The sequence below is a fragment of the Rhipicephalus microplus genome, unplaced genomic scaffold (assembly GCF_043290135.1).
Source record: "Rhipicephalus microplus isolate Deutch F79 unplaced genomic scaffold, USDA_Rmic scaffold_15, whole genome shotgun sequence".
In the NCBI taxonomy this organism is placed as follows: Eukaryota; Metazoa; Arthropoda; class Arachnida; order Ixodida; family Ixodidae; genus Rhipicephalus; species Rhipicephalus microplus.
In genome coordinates this window covers 8,358,105-8,372,184 of record NW_027464588.1, presented here as the reverse complement: position 1 = coordinate 8,372,184, position 14,080 = coordinate 8,358,105, and the positions used below count along the sequence as shown (strand labels likewise).

The 14,080-nt window shown below is 44.2% G+C and overlaps 1 pseudogene; it reads right to left on the bottom strand.

The window, feature by feature from the left end:
• Positions 1 to 14,080, bottom strand: part of LOC142784754 (uncharacterized) — a 79,155-nt pseudogene that overhangs the window by 37,614 nt on the left and 27,461 nt on the right.

The window sequence follows — 14,080 nt, the reverse complement described above, 5'->3', positions numbered from 1 at the left end:
TGAAACAATTCGCACTAAATCTCTCGATAGGTTAACTTGAAAATTAAGATACAATAGCTATTTCCTGAGGCACACATAACTGGCATCTTCCACTGCAAATAAGGCCTAAGTGACACTAAACCATCTGGATTACGAAATGGACTGCGACTGTTTTAGGGTCTTTATGATGTTGAAGAGTGAGAATGTACACTTATTCTACCCAGATAAAAAGTGAAGCGCACACATTTTTTTCAGGCAAAAATGTAACATAAGAACAAAGCCATGCGTGGCCTGATTACTAGCGCTCTCTGCGTTGTCTTTTTTCTTTTTTCTTTCAATTGCCTAAACTTAAAGGTTGTCAATTCGCTGGAAAAAGACTAATCTGCTGCAGCTTTGCGGCACTTCTAATTTTATGCGGAAGTTGGGTAAATGCGCGCAACATTATCATCATAACTTCATATTATTAGGCGTTGCTGGTCGTTACAGTTTTTATTATGGTGATGAGTACGCAGCCCACACGACTCCGAGTGATACGCTGAATTTTTTGGTTCTCGCTTTCCGAGCTTGCGCTCCCAAGTTTTTACGCTGCATTTTATTTCCTACGAATGGCTGTTTTCGTCATTGCGTTGAAGAATTCATGCTCGTCGAATGAAGGCTCTCGCGTTTCATAGCTGTAGCTGTATGCTGAAGCTACGGGCCATGCACATTGTCTTTGCAGTCGATTTTTTTTCCCGCATGAACGGCAACACCTGGCTATATGTAGCCCTCTCACTTTTGGGGCACTCATCATAACAGCAAAGTCACATATAAACTTCCCATCCATACACTGAAGCGCGGGACCATTTATATTAGGGGTACATTGAAACAAGACAGCACGTCAGAATAATGCAGCAGTTAAAAAAAAACAAGTTCGTAAATGGTGATTGGTAGGAACTAGTTTTTATCTACGATATTATAAAAAAATGCGTGCGTCTATGTGACCACCCATGCGTCCATCCACCCGTCCATGCGTGCGTCTGTTTCTGCGTACGCACTTTCATCTGTGCGTCCGTCCCTGCTTTCGGCCATGCATCCGCTCCTGCGTCCGTTCATGCGTCCATCCGTCCATGGAGCCATCCATGAGTCCGTCCATGCATCTGTCTGTGTGTCCGTTCGTCCACCTATTCAACACTCCAAGTACCATCATCTGGCATCTTTTCATCATATATTCTTCATATAGAAGCACCGCCATCCAGCGGACATTACAAAGACTGAACGAGAGGTGGCACACGAACACTTTCGTACGGCTTGCGCTTCGTGTCTACTTCTCACAATTAACCACCTCGAGTTCATGGTATATACTAGTTCACTGTATTCATGGCATTACGGCTCAACGCTCCCTAAACCTTTCTCAAACCTAGGAGGTTACGCCCTAGCGAGTGTAACGTAGCAACCCTTTTTAGGGGCGAAGCTCCTTATAGCGGCACCCGTTCGTCCCGCGTAGTATGTAACCAGTCTTACGCTTTGACCTGCAAACATTTTGACCTCCAAGGTGGTGCCGGTGAGAGATTCCTTCTGTGCGTTGTTGAACAACAAAACATAGTGCTCAATGTACATGCCAATTGCTGATAATGGGGTATGAGAGACAGGAGCTTTCGGCTTTTAGTTAACGTGCACGCTGCGATCCCCATTAGCAGCCATTGCATGTACATTGAGCACTATCTGAAGAGAAAGGGTTGCTACATTATACCCGCTGGGTGTAACCACCTTAGTTTTAGAAAGGTTTAGCGAGCGTTGAGCCGCAGTGCCATGAATACAATGAACTAGTATATACCATGAATGAACTCGAGGTAGTTAAAGGTGGGAAGTAGGTACGAAGTGCAAGCCGTGAGAAAGTAAAAGCCGAATTCTCCTGTCTCTCATTTCTCATGCAGCTATTGGCATGTACATTGAGCTCTATCTGCCAGGAAAAGGTTGCTACGTTATACTCGCTGGGCGTAACCTCCTTGGTTTTCGAAAGGTTTAGCGTGTGTTGGGCCGCAGTGCCATGAATACAGTGAACTAGTATATACCATGAACTCGAGGTGGTTACAGGTAAGAAGTAGACCCGAAGCGCAAGCCGTAAGAAAGAATGCGTGTGCCACCTCTCGTTTTGTTCTTGGAATGTCCGCTGGATGGCGGTGTTTCTATATGGGGAATAAATGATGAAAAGATGCGAGATGGTGGTACTTGGAGTGTTGAATAGATGGACGAACAGACACACAGACAGATGCATGAATGGACGCATGAACGGACGCAGGGGCGGATGCATCGACGAACGCAGGAACGGACGCACGCACGGACGGGCGGATGGACGCATGGACGGTCGCACAGACGGAAGGAAGCAAGAACGAATGGACGGACGAATGCTTCGCCCCACTCTTCATCATTTTTTGTCTTCTGTGCATTGTTGATCAATAAAAAATTTCAAGCGTGCACGTTATCTAAAAGCGTCACCCCCGGAAAATCTTTTCAGGCCTGCGCCCAGCAATCTGACGTCATTTCCGGCCGGCCGACTCTCGGGGAAGCCGCAGCGGCAGCGAGCGCAGCGCGGGCGGCGGGGGTGACGGTTCGGCGGCGTGGTGTTGACGGTGTTTCACGTTTGTTGCTTTCCGTTGTTGTTTTGCGGCAATTTCGTTTCCGTGCGTGATGCTGGAGTGATGCGACAATGCCGAATAAGTGTTGTGTACCCGGATGCACCGGCAACTACAAAACAGGAAAGAAGATACAAGTGTTTTCGTTCCCTAAAGACGCCGACGCTCTCAAACAATGGCTACGCGCCATTCCTAGGAAGGACTTCGTGCCGACTTCGTGCACTAAGGTAAGAATTTGAGATGCTCCTGTTCTTAGCTTGTCGTTGCTTGTTCGGGTAGAAATCACCTATGATGGGAATTACTTGAGCGTGTGGCCGCCGGGCCTCGCGAAGCGCTGACGCCAGCAGTTGATGAGAATCGCCCAGAAAAACACGTTCGCAGCAAGGATGGTCAGCTGCGCTTTGTTCACTAACAGTGCCGTGGTGTCGTCCATTCTTGCAAGCTCTCGGTGGAAGCGCTTCGTGGAATGCGGTGACATTACGCTCCCGTGTTTCCTTTCATGTTGCTTGTACCGCTTAGCGCAGCGCTTTTATTTAGATGCTTGCGAAACGTAGGTAGACTTTGTTTTAGCTACACGGACTGTAAACACGGTCATGCAAACGGGAGCGCATTTTTTTCTTTTGAGAAGTGGCGTCTCAGGCGTTCTTGAAATGTTTGTGCAGGTGTGCGCGGACCATTTCGACGCTTCATGCATCGAGAAGACGACATCGTACACGGATCCAAGGACAGGGAGAGTTATTAAAGTTGCACTCCCAGTACCATGGTTGCGTCCTGGATCTGTCCCAACGGTATTTCGCGGCTGTTCGTCCTACCTATCAGTACGAGACCAGAGCACGAGAGAAACCCCTGATGCCAACAGGAGCCGACAAGAAGCCTCCCAACTCGCCCGTGCTGTAGAAGAGTCGCTGGCGTCATATGAAGCGGAGCAAGAACGAGACCGGTTTTCGTCCCTCGAAGAACTAAGGGCTCGCCTGCAAGGGGTGTTAGTGTCTCCGAAGTGGACTGTGATTCATAAAGAAGAGTGCTCCATGTTTTTGAACATTATCGACTATCGTGAACCTTGTTTGAATGCGTCATTGACCGTATTTGCAAACCTTGAAGTCTTTGCCTGCTATCAAGGTTCACCAATCAAGAACCTTGGTAGCGCTGTTGTACCAGACTCAGTTCAAAAAGTAAGTTCCTTGTTGGAAATTTTGAACAACCTGTCGATGCTGTCTGAGGAGCGCTGCACTTATCGCCACCTGGCTCAAGCAATACATTTCCTTCTGGACAAATTGGAAGCCATCATTGATGAAGGCAAGAAAGAGACGGTGAACTTTATCAAGGAGCAGCTACTACTCCTTTCTGCAAAGCGCATTCAGTATAGCGCACAGGTGATGGTCTTTTCATGCATCTTGCGTACAATATCACCACATGCCTACAAGTTCCTGAGAAGCACAGGTGCACTAACTTTGCCCCACCCAAGCACTATTAGAAATGTGTGCTCGTCTATTCAAATGTGCCCACAAGTTGATTCTTCTGACGACACTTTCCTTCAGTATGTGTCTCAGAGATTCAAACATCTGCCGGCACATGAACACACTGTGACGCTGATGCTTGACGAGATTCATATCAAACCTTGTTTAGATTACAAAGGTGGGAACATATGTGGTGCAGCAGTTAACTCCAACGAAGCGGCCACATCGGTGCACGTGTTTATGATACAAAGTTTGCTGAGCGCAATCAAGGAGGTGGCGCACATTCTTCCGGTAAAAACCTTACAGGGTGAAGATCTTCATTGCATGCTGAAGACGGTGATCTTGGGCTTAGAAGAAATTGGATACAGGGTCATAGCCGTTGTCTGTGACAATAACTCGCTAAACAGGAAGGCAATGAAGATGTTTCTGCCAGAACCAAAGCTTAGCCCTGTTTACCCGCATCCGGCAGACCCAGATCGGCCGTTATTTTACGTGTTGGATGCTGTACATCTATTTAAATGCATAAGAAATAACTGGCTCAACCAGAAAAATGATGGAACTTGCTTTTTCTATCCACGCTTCGAGCTTTCGAACAATGAAGTTCATCCCGAATGCAAGATGACTGCTTCATTTAAGCATCTGAGATATTTGCATAAAGAGAAGTCACCCCTGCTTCTGAAGTCTGGGTATGGCTTGACGTCAAAAGCTCTAAATCCAAGCAGCTTTGAACGACAGGACGTCAAACTCGTACTGCAGGTTTTTAATCCGCCCGTAGCCGAAGCCCTGGCCGCTCGCAAGGGTCATACTGATTTTCAACATGCTACAGCAACCGCCGAGTTCATCAAAATAATTCTTCGTTGGTGGAGCATTGTCAATGTAAAGACACCTAGTAAGGGCTTCCATCACCGTAATGTTTACGAAGAGCCCATGTCAAACCACACAGATGACCCAAAGGCAAGCTTTCTAAGCGCTTTTATCACATGGCTCGATGTGTGGGAATTTTATAGGCACGAGACCGGAGTACTTACCCAGGAGACATTGAGTGCCTTGAGGCTCTCTGCTCAATCCCTTTTGGCATTCGTGAAGTACTGCGTTAGTGAGCTTCACTTTAAGTATATTCTGCTAGGGAAAGTCCAGACGGATCCCCTCGAGAGTCGCTTTGGACAGTACAGGCAGATGGCTGGTGGGCAGTATCACATATCTGTTCGCCAGCTTTGCGAAACCGAGGGAAGGATTCGCCTTCAAAATGCCCTTCCAAGGATGAGCAACGATGATCTCAGAGGCATCGAAGAGACGGACAGTGTCAGGGATGCGGGCACTTCTTTTAGTGTTCATGTTAGCGATGCTGACCTTGATGAGCTCACAGCACAAATGCCGGTGATTGGTTATGTTGGTGGGTATTGTGCACACGCTGCAATGAATGTTGTCGAGGGTGAAAGCTGCCAGAGGCAGTTGGTCGTTACACGAAATACGGCCGAAACAGGAGAGGACACCCATTCTTTAATCGCACAACTGGATTGGGGTGGCCTCAAATTTCCTTCTGCTCTTGTAATCACAGTAGTTATGTACACGGAGGTTGTAGTTAGAAAGCTCATGACGGAAAGTACCTCTACCCAGTTTCTCCATGGGCCGAACGAAAAGAATGTCGTTCGGCAACTTACACTGGACTCTCTGCCAAGGCTTGAGGACATAGATACGTGTAAAAACGGGCACACCTACGAGCTCCTCATCATATTGGTTGCAAACTGTGCAGCAAATATAATGCTCAACAACTTGTGCAAGCAAAGGAACGATCTTTTACCCATAGAAAAAGATCAGAAGGCGAAAAATAGAAAGGCCCGAATTTTTCCTGGAAAGTAATTTTCGAAGCGTCGCGTCTTTCTCTTCACATTTATTCTTGTGAAACTGCACAGAGTGTATTTGATTGCATGTCATGACTTGATTTCCTTGGTATACTTCTGCCTTATGTAAAATGAGCCTTGTTTCCAGTTTTGTATCTCTTTACAAGTTGTTAGCTTTTAAAAGTGCTGTACCTTTTTCTTTTTTTTTAACTCGAACTGCCTCGGTGCCTACCGTAGCAGTTGTACAGTCCGTTTTGGTACCTAAGCTGTGTACACTTTCCTTGTGCACTCTGTGTACAGACATGTTGTGCACTGTGATTTGTTTTTTCTTACATTTTTGTTTGATATTTTCCCTAGGACATGCACCTACCTGTGGCAGTACAATTACTTTTCTTTCTGTCATTTATCATGCTGTGGACCACAATTTAGTCACCAGTGTTCTTATGTATTGTATTTTTTGGCAAGTGTTTGAACCTGATACCTTGTGTTGCTACTGCTACTAGGATAAACGAATGGTATGTTTTCCTCTAACCTACAATTTAAATGAAAGTGTACTTGTTCTGTTCCAAAGCTCGGGAGGTTTTTGCTGTTACAATCTGTTTTGTTTTCTGAGTTTTATGTGGCAAGATATTGTGTTTTGTACTTTTGGCATATTTTCTGCAATAAGGGCAACATCTTGTGTTGCCTGTCGTCTGCCTGGACCGAGAACAATGCGCACTGTGATATTTGTACAGACGGCGTCTGGCTGTGATAAATAAATATGCATTATTCCATTCACAATATTCATTATTTCTTGATACCTTGATAAGTTCCCCCGCCGCGGTGGCTCAGTGGCTAAGGCGTAGCGCTGCTGAGCACTAGGGCGCGGTTTCGATACCCGGCTGTGGCGGCCGCATTTCTGATGGAGGCGAAAAGCAAAAACGCCCGTGTGTACGAGATTTCGGCACACAATAAAGATTCCCAGGTAGTCAAACTTGATCCTGAGCCCTCCCCTACGGCGTGCTTCATCGCCTGCGTTGCGTCGGCGCCTTAAACCATACAATCAATCGATACCTTGATAAATCGTGCGGACATGGTGCGAAGGAACCTCGCCCGAGTCGGTAGGCGTGAAGGGCGCTCGCGGCAAGCGCTCGCGGCTGGCGCAGCCACCCAGCGAAGGGCGGCCGGCCAGCCGGCGCGATGTGGCGTCGTCGACGTCACGTCACGTGACGCACAGGCCTGAAAAGCTTCCGGGGGTGACGCTAAAAGGCGAATGCTTCTGTCTGTCATTCCCCATTAGCAGCCACTGGCATGTATATTGAGCACTATCTTTTATTGTTCAACAACTCACAGAAGAAATCTCTCACCAGCACAACCTTGGAGGTCAAAATGGTATACTTGTTACACACTACTACGGCTATGAGGGACGAATGGGTGCTGCAATAAGAAGCTTCGTCCCTAAAAAGTTTCACATTAAATTTCTCTACGGGCAACCATTGTGGGATGCGAAAGCATGGCGGAGAATGCACATTGAGTTTCCGTTTCTCTTATGTTACTTATATTACAGTGGTTGTCGAGGCGTTTCAATTACCGCTTGTCGACGCTGACGTTTACGTTTGGCTTCACTGCTACCTCGTGGTGGCACTGCCGCAGCAACTAGCGGAGACGTTGACGTTGTTCATGTTGTTTTGCACTCTGTCGCAGAAATAGAGAGAGAGCGACTGAAGCGAAGAGAACGCGCGCTTTTGCAGCCGCGACGCTTCGAGATTCACTTGCTGGCATTGCCGTTTACGTTCTGGTTTGCGAGCTCCCATGGCAATGTTGTGAAGGAGAGTAACAGGAGCAAGATAGTACCGGCTCATATACGAGTGCACAGCTGTGGCACATAGACAGAAATGGGAAATGAAAAACGAAGTGGAGGCAGCACTCAGACAACCTTCTCTCCCCTCTTCTAGCGCGAAGGGAGGGAAGATTTGGAGCATGCGCAGTGTGGGTGCGGCCGCCGCAGAACGGACACTACCCCAATCATAAGATGATTTTTCATCTAAAAAATGGAGGTACTTGGAACCCATTTTATCAACTAAATATTTTCCTTCTGGCAATGCCACTTTCTGCGTGTATTCTGCGAGTTCAACAATATTCATACAGCAGCGCACTCCTACGTACTATTATAGTATAATGAATCATCAGTTATGTGCGCTTATAAAACACAATCCCGTCAGTTTTAAAGTGCTTGCGTCATAGCTGCATGGTAGAAAAAGGAAAGATAAAAAAATTCTGATTGATTACGCATGCAAGTCACGGATAGAAACCAACTATCGAGTAATTTCACGGTTGTAAGCCGTGGTGCTTTTTTATCTTAATTCAACTAAAGCTATTCCTCAATGTGAGTTGCATTAGCGAAGCCGTTATTCAATTTACTTAGTGAAAAAACAAACACACCATCAAAACTTACAAATTCTCGCGGATAAAACAAACAGTAAATGTAAGCGCCGTTAGTACCAGTTAGCGTTCGTTATGCGCATCCTGAAGATAGTCCACCACCAAAACGGCGAATCCTCCCGATGGTAATTGAAAAGTGGTGTTAAGAACTTTTAAGTAAAGTTGTATTTCTTATCAATTATTCAAAGGACAATACCACCGACCATTTGAGCAAAAGCTTTGTTCTTATCCAACATGCAATCATTTACAAAAGACATATTTTGCACGCCCTCTGTATACTATAAAGTAGACGGACGCTTATTTCCTGATTGCCCCGCCACGTTGATCTAGTGGCCAAGGTACTCGGCTGCTGACCCGCGCGTCACGGGATCAAATCTCGGCTGTGGCAACTGCATTTCCGATGGAGGCGGAAATGTTGTAGGCCCGTGTACTCTTAGGGTGCACGTTAAAGAACCCCAGGTGGTCTAAATTGCCGGAGCTCTCCACTACAGCGTCTCTCATAATCAAATGGTGGTTTTGGCACGTTAAACCCCACAAATCAATCGATCATCTTTTTTCCTGATCTCCATTCACGGTGTGTTTAGTTTTGGTAGCCTTCTGCTGTTCACTGTGGCAGCACTCTGACATATGCGTTGTGTTCGAATCATACTTATTTTAGAGACACAGGCGGGCGTATTCTTTTGCAATATAACCTAACATGACAACAAAAATTTCCGCTGCACCAACTAGAACAAACAGCTACCCTGAAGATACGAGCTATGTGGAAAATGGTGTCCGGAATGCGCGGGACAGTGTAGGTGTGAATAAGGAGTGTAACGAAACGCGCCACTCCCCATCGTTTACAACCCAGACGCATCATGCCTAATCACTGAGTGGCGGGACTCAGCAATCAACCTGATTGCACGACAATTGTCACGAGGTTTTGTCTAAGCCGAAAGCATTGGTGCAGTTTATCAAAGACAATGGGAGGTTTGAGACCATTTGCGACTCATCTGAAGTTATGTGCAGTATGGTACAAAAGTTACGTTTGTTGAACACTGATAACGCATTTGTCTTGAACGTTGTCCCGCGAAGGACGTTCTTCCAGTCTATAACAAAACTTGTGCAGTGTGTATGGTAAAATTTATTATAGGTGTCTTGGTTATTTGGCGTGCATGGTGATACAATCATTAGCAGAGTGTAAATCATGTTTACTTTGGCTACATCATGCACGGCTAATGCAGTGTGGCAGAAAGTAGTTATTTCTGCGTGAAATGATGCTACAACGTAGATGCGTAACCAAATAAACTAAGCTATAAGAAAGGTTTTTCACATCACTCAGCCCAGTGATCACAAGTATTACGTAAGCTGGTGCTCATTTTGAATCGCCAAAATATTCTGCGGATCCTCCTAAGCAGGCGACAAATTTCGACTCCTCCGCTATAGGTAAAAAAAACAAGTATTTATTATTGAATATTTAAAATGATAAATACACAATAAAAGCTTTCTAGCACCATATGAGAATGTTGCAGATGGTTTTTTTTTTGCAAATGGTAGGCTCGTTCGACGCACGCACAGAGTGGGTGCCTACAGAAAATTCTTATCCCAAGTTAACTCAAGTGCACTTCCAAGCGATTTGCCCAATACCACTTAACCTTGAATTCATATTTATTTTTACTTCAAATTCCAGTGAATAATTTTCGTTTTAAATCATTTTTGTTTGAAATGCCTGCTTTTTATGTGTGTTAAAATCAGTAAAGGAAATAAAATGCCCTGCATACCTATTCAATTGCAGTAAAAAAAACAACTAAACATAGCTCGAAAGTGATATAGTTCGCAATAGTAAAACAGGAGGAGCTCATCTTCTGAACTGAAGTTGGGCCATGCGTTGACGTGAACATGCGGCTTGATGACGTCATTTTCAAATGTTGTTGCACACTGCTAAGACTTTAAGCAGTCACAGTGGGACTTCGACAGGCACGAACAGGAACTTTCGTCATTTTGCATTGTTGTGCACTGGCTAGAGAAACATCACCTACGGCACTTCAGTGCAGCCAAAACACCGTTACTGGTTGGGCCATTATCCTCACCTGGCACGGCGCTACTCTTCCAAATCAACGGTGATTGCATTCAAGAGCGGCGCGCCAAGCAGCAGTTAGGACCATGACCACTAATCTTCGGGTAGCTTTGTAACACGTGTGTTTTAGTGTGTCTCATTGCGTAATGGTGAAAATTACATTCATCGTAGTATTAAGCATGATGTAGAAGAAGAAATGCTAGAAAATATTGCATATCTTCAACCAACATCGATGATTAAAATGTAAGGGTTGTTTCGAGAAACATTGTACATGTGTGGGATTACCTTTCTGGTAATAACGTGATTCATAATGTCAGAATAACCATTATCAGTGTGACGATGGAATTGATTGAGTAGAGCGCTAAGCTAAATAGCTTAGCGCTCAGTCACTTGCCCAGGTGGCTTCAACACAATTGAAGCGAATTGCCGGAAGCACCAACGGACTGTGATTTTGTTGCTAGTACAAAAATCAAAGACGTGGAAATGAATTTGCAAGGGCGAGATTAGTGTGCGCGATTGTTAAAAATAGCAATTTGTAGCTGTTAAAATCTTTTTGTGAGTGCACTTTAGCGGTTGTAGAGCAGTAAAAGTTAGCATAAAGTTAGCAAACACACTCACCATTTTCAGGCGTACTTTACGGCGTTCACGGAATTCTTGCGTGCTAGCCGCAGTAGTTAGCAAAGCTTGCGAATTTTATCGTTACTAAGCAGCTATAAACATGAAGTTAGCAATGGAACTAAGACTAACGTTAAATCGCCGTCACGTCTGCGTCGTAGATTTAGACGTGTAGTGTTTATTGCTTAGTGAGAGCATTAAATATCTCAAGGAACCACATTTGGAATTGCACTGGCTTTCGCCTGCATGTTGCCTTTCTTGGTAGCAGATTTATGATCTTGCATGGCTCTATGGTTGAAGAGCTTATTGCCATGCAGATTTTCTTGGGTTCGATTACGGCTCAAGATTTAATTTTTACAGCGAGTGCCGTTATGAGATCACCAGGACGCGAGCGCCGTAGTTGTCCGTCGCCACAGACGGTGACCCTAACTACCTTCGCGCGAAATAGGAAAAAGAAAACTAATTGCCGAATTTCATGGACCCAAAGTGATTAGAACCCGAGTTTTATGCGTGCCAGTTAAGTATTCTACCATACAGACACTCCGATGCTTAAAATTTTGTCGTAAACTGGCCTTAGGAAGGCTTGACGTCGGGAAAGGAATGGTGTTATTGTGAGTAATAAAGCGTTTCAGAGCAAAAAATAACAATTTGGCGTCAAACAATGCGAATTGCATGACGAGTGTCAATTAATGCTCCAACCTATTAGAATAGCTTCAGGCATAATTTTTCATCTCCGTCAGCCGCAGCATAATAAATTGCACAAAACTCCTTGCAAGTATGCAGCGGGTACCACGCTTCTTCGAAAAATGACACAGGACGGCATACTGAGTGGTGTCCTACCACTATGACATTACGATAATTGGTGGCGTAGTGGGTTCCCAGCAGATCTTGTAGCAATCACCCAAAGAGTGTTTAACAAATGCTAAAGGCCACTCGCGGTTCAAGCTTTTGCTGTGAGTGTGCAATGCGTTCTGCGGAGGCCTGGTGTGTTTTTTTAAATAAAAGTGTTTTATGCCGGGGTTCACAAAGGCTCTACTGACGTATTTCCGTCAGGAATGTTCATCATGGTACGAACAGTAGAGACACTAGTGCTAAAGAAATAAGTTCTGTTGCAATCTTCAGAAAGACAAGTCTGCTTGTGGAAAGATTGGCTCTACACAACGCGCTTACGTGTTTTTCATCGCAAACTTACATCTTCCCTTTTTACCATAACTTTTTTTTAGATTCCGCTAAAGCCTTCGACGCTGTTTCGCGTACTCTCTTACTTTTGAAAGAAAAGCAAGCTCAGTATAGATCCTTATTTTCTAAACTGCATTCACTTCTTTGTCACCAACAGTCTACAGAACGTTCCCACGGTAATAATAATAACTTTCAGACTATTACTAATACAACAGACTTTATCATTGAGTTTTGTATTAGTTACATTATTTTTATTTTTATAGTGACTTACTTCTTGGAATTGAATCTACCACTAGGTTTTTCGCTGATGATTACGTGTAGTATCGTGCCCTACATAACTCACATGAAGTTTCTACTTTTCAAATGCTTACATTTACGCTGTTCCCAAGTGATGCGACAAGTGACTCGTGAAAATAAACATTACTAATTGTTGATTTACGATATGAATGGATCAAAAGAAAGTCAATGAAGACTTTTCTATATCCTTTGCAATTCCACGTTGAACCTTCTTACTGGTTACCATTATTTTTGTGGGTAGATAACTTACAACCTTTTTTAGAATATGCACATTTTAATTCTAAATAATTGACACTAATTGCATGCTTGGACATCAAAACCATTATTTTTAGTCATTGTTTCTAGATTTCAAACTCACATTGTATTGATGCTTGTTAGATCTAAATTAAAATAGGCTTGTTCTCTTTCAGATCCATCTAGCTCTGAACTAGCTACAGCCCTTGAATTCTTTCAGAAGCACGCAGCTGGTTTTGTGCTCTCTAATTGCTCCCACTACACAAGCGTTTCTTCTATGAAAGATAGTTTAGGCGTACCGTCACTTAATTGGCACCACAAGAACTTTCGGCGAAACCTATATTTTACAGAAGTTTTGACTTAAGTCCAACACTTAAATACACTTGTTTCCTTCCCCCCAGGTTACTTATCTCCACGGATCCATCGTGATATTAAAGTTATATTTCCCTTATGCTACCCTTACACTTGTTACCTTCGTTATTTCTTTAGATTTTTTTCACAATCAAATAGGGACTATAGTCACCATCCTCCATCCGTTTTAGCAGTCGAAGAATTTGCCATCTTCAAAATTGTTAGATGATATATTGTTATACCATTCATCTTTGCAATGCCACTGCCTTCACGCCTTAAGAGGACGACAATAAATAAAAGAATAAATAAACTTTTTTGCGTCTTGAAATGAACTGGACGGTTATACCTGTTGTTAATTTTTTTTTATTCTAATGAAGTAACGCGTTCTGATAGCCGAAAGGCTCATGCTTTCTAAGCATATATCAGAAAAAGATAAATAATATCAACTGACAAAGACAAGACATATTAGCTACCAGGCGTTATGTGATTGTTCCTTCTGTAGTGTAACCAAATCATATGCTATGTGACTACGACGTATTAAAGACGATAGTCTTTCTTGGAGACATTCGACTAAAAAATTTTGGTCTGTCTGTACAATTGTCTGTTTGTCCACTCTTAACGGCATCGGGTAATTGAAACGGCCGACCCCATCCGCAGCACCCACCAATGTTGCTCAAGCTTCACCGTTCATAATTGTGCAATTGTCAAATAAAAAGCAAATATTGCGAATGTCTGGGGCGCCATAACAACACGTATATATTCTGCATGTGGGTCTTCTACAAGAAAAGACATACATAAGTGATTTTAAGGACCATAGCGCTGATCACGCTGCGTTGACCATGTCACGCTTGCACGAAAAGGCGAGTGTTTCCAACGATTTGCTAAGACGAGATGGTGGTGGCACCTACCCTTCGCCTTGCGTTGTACACCCTATCACCTCCGAGACGGGAGCATACACTCGTCTCGGAGCCACGCGCTTTGTTTTCTAAGAAAACTGCCAGATGGCGCTCATGTCTCACGTGTGACGTACCTTGATGC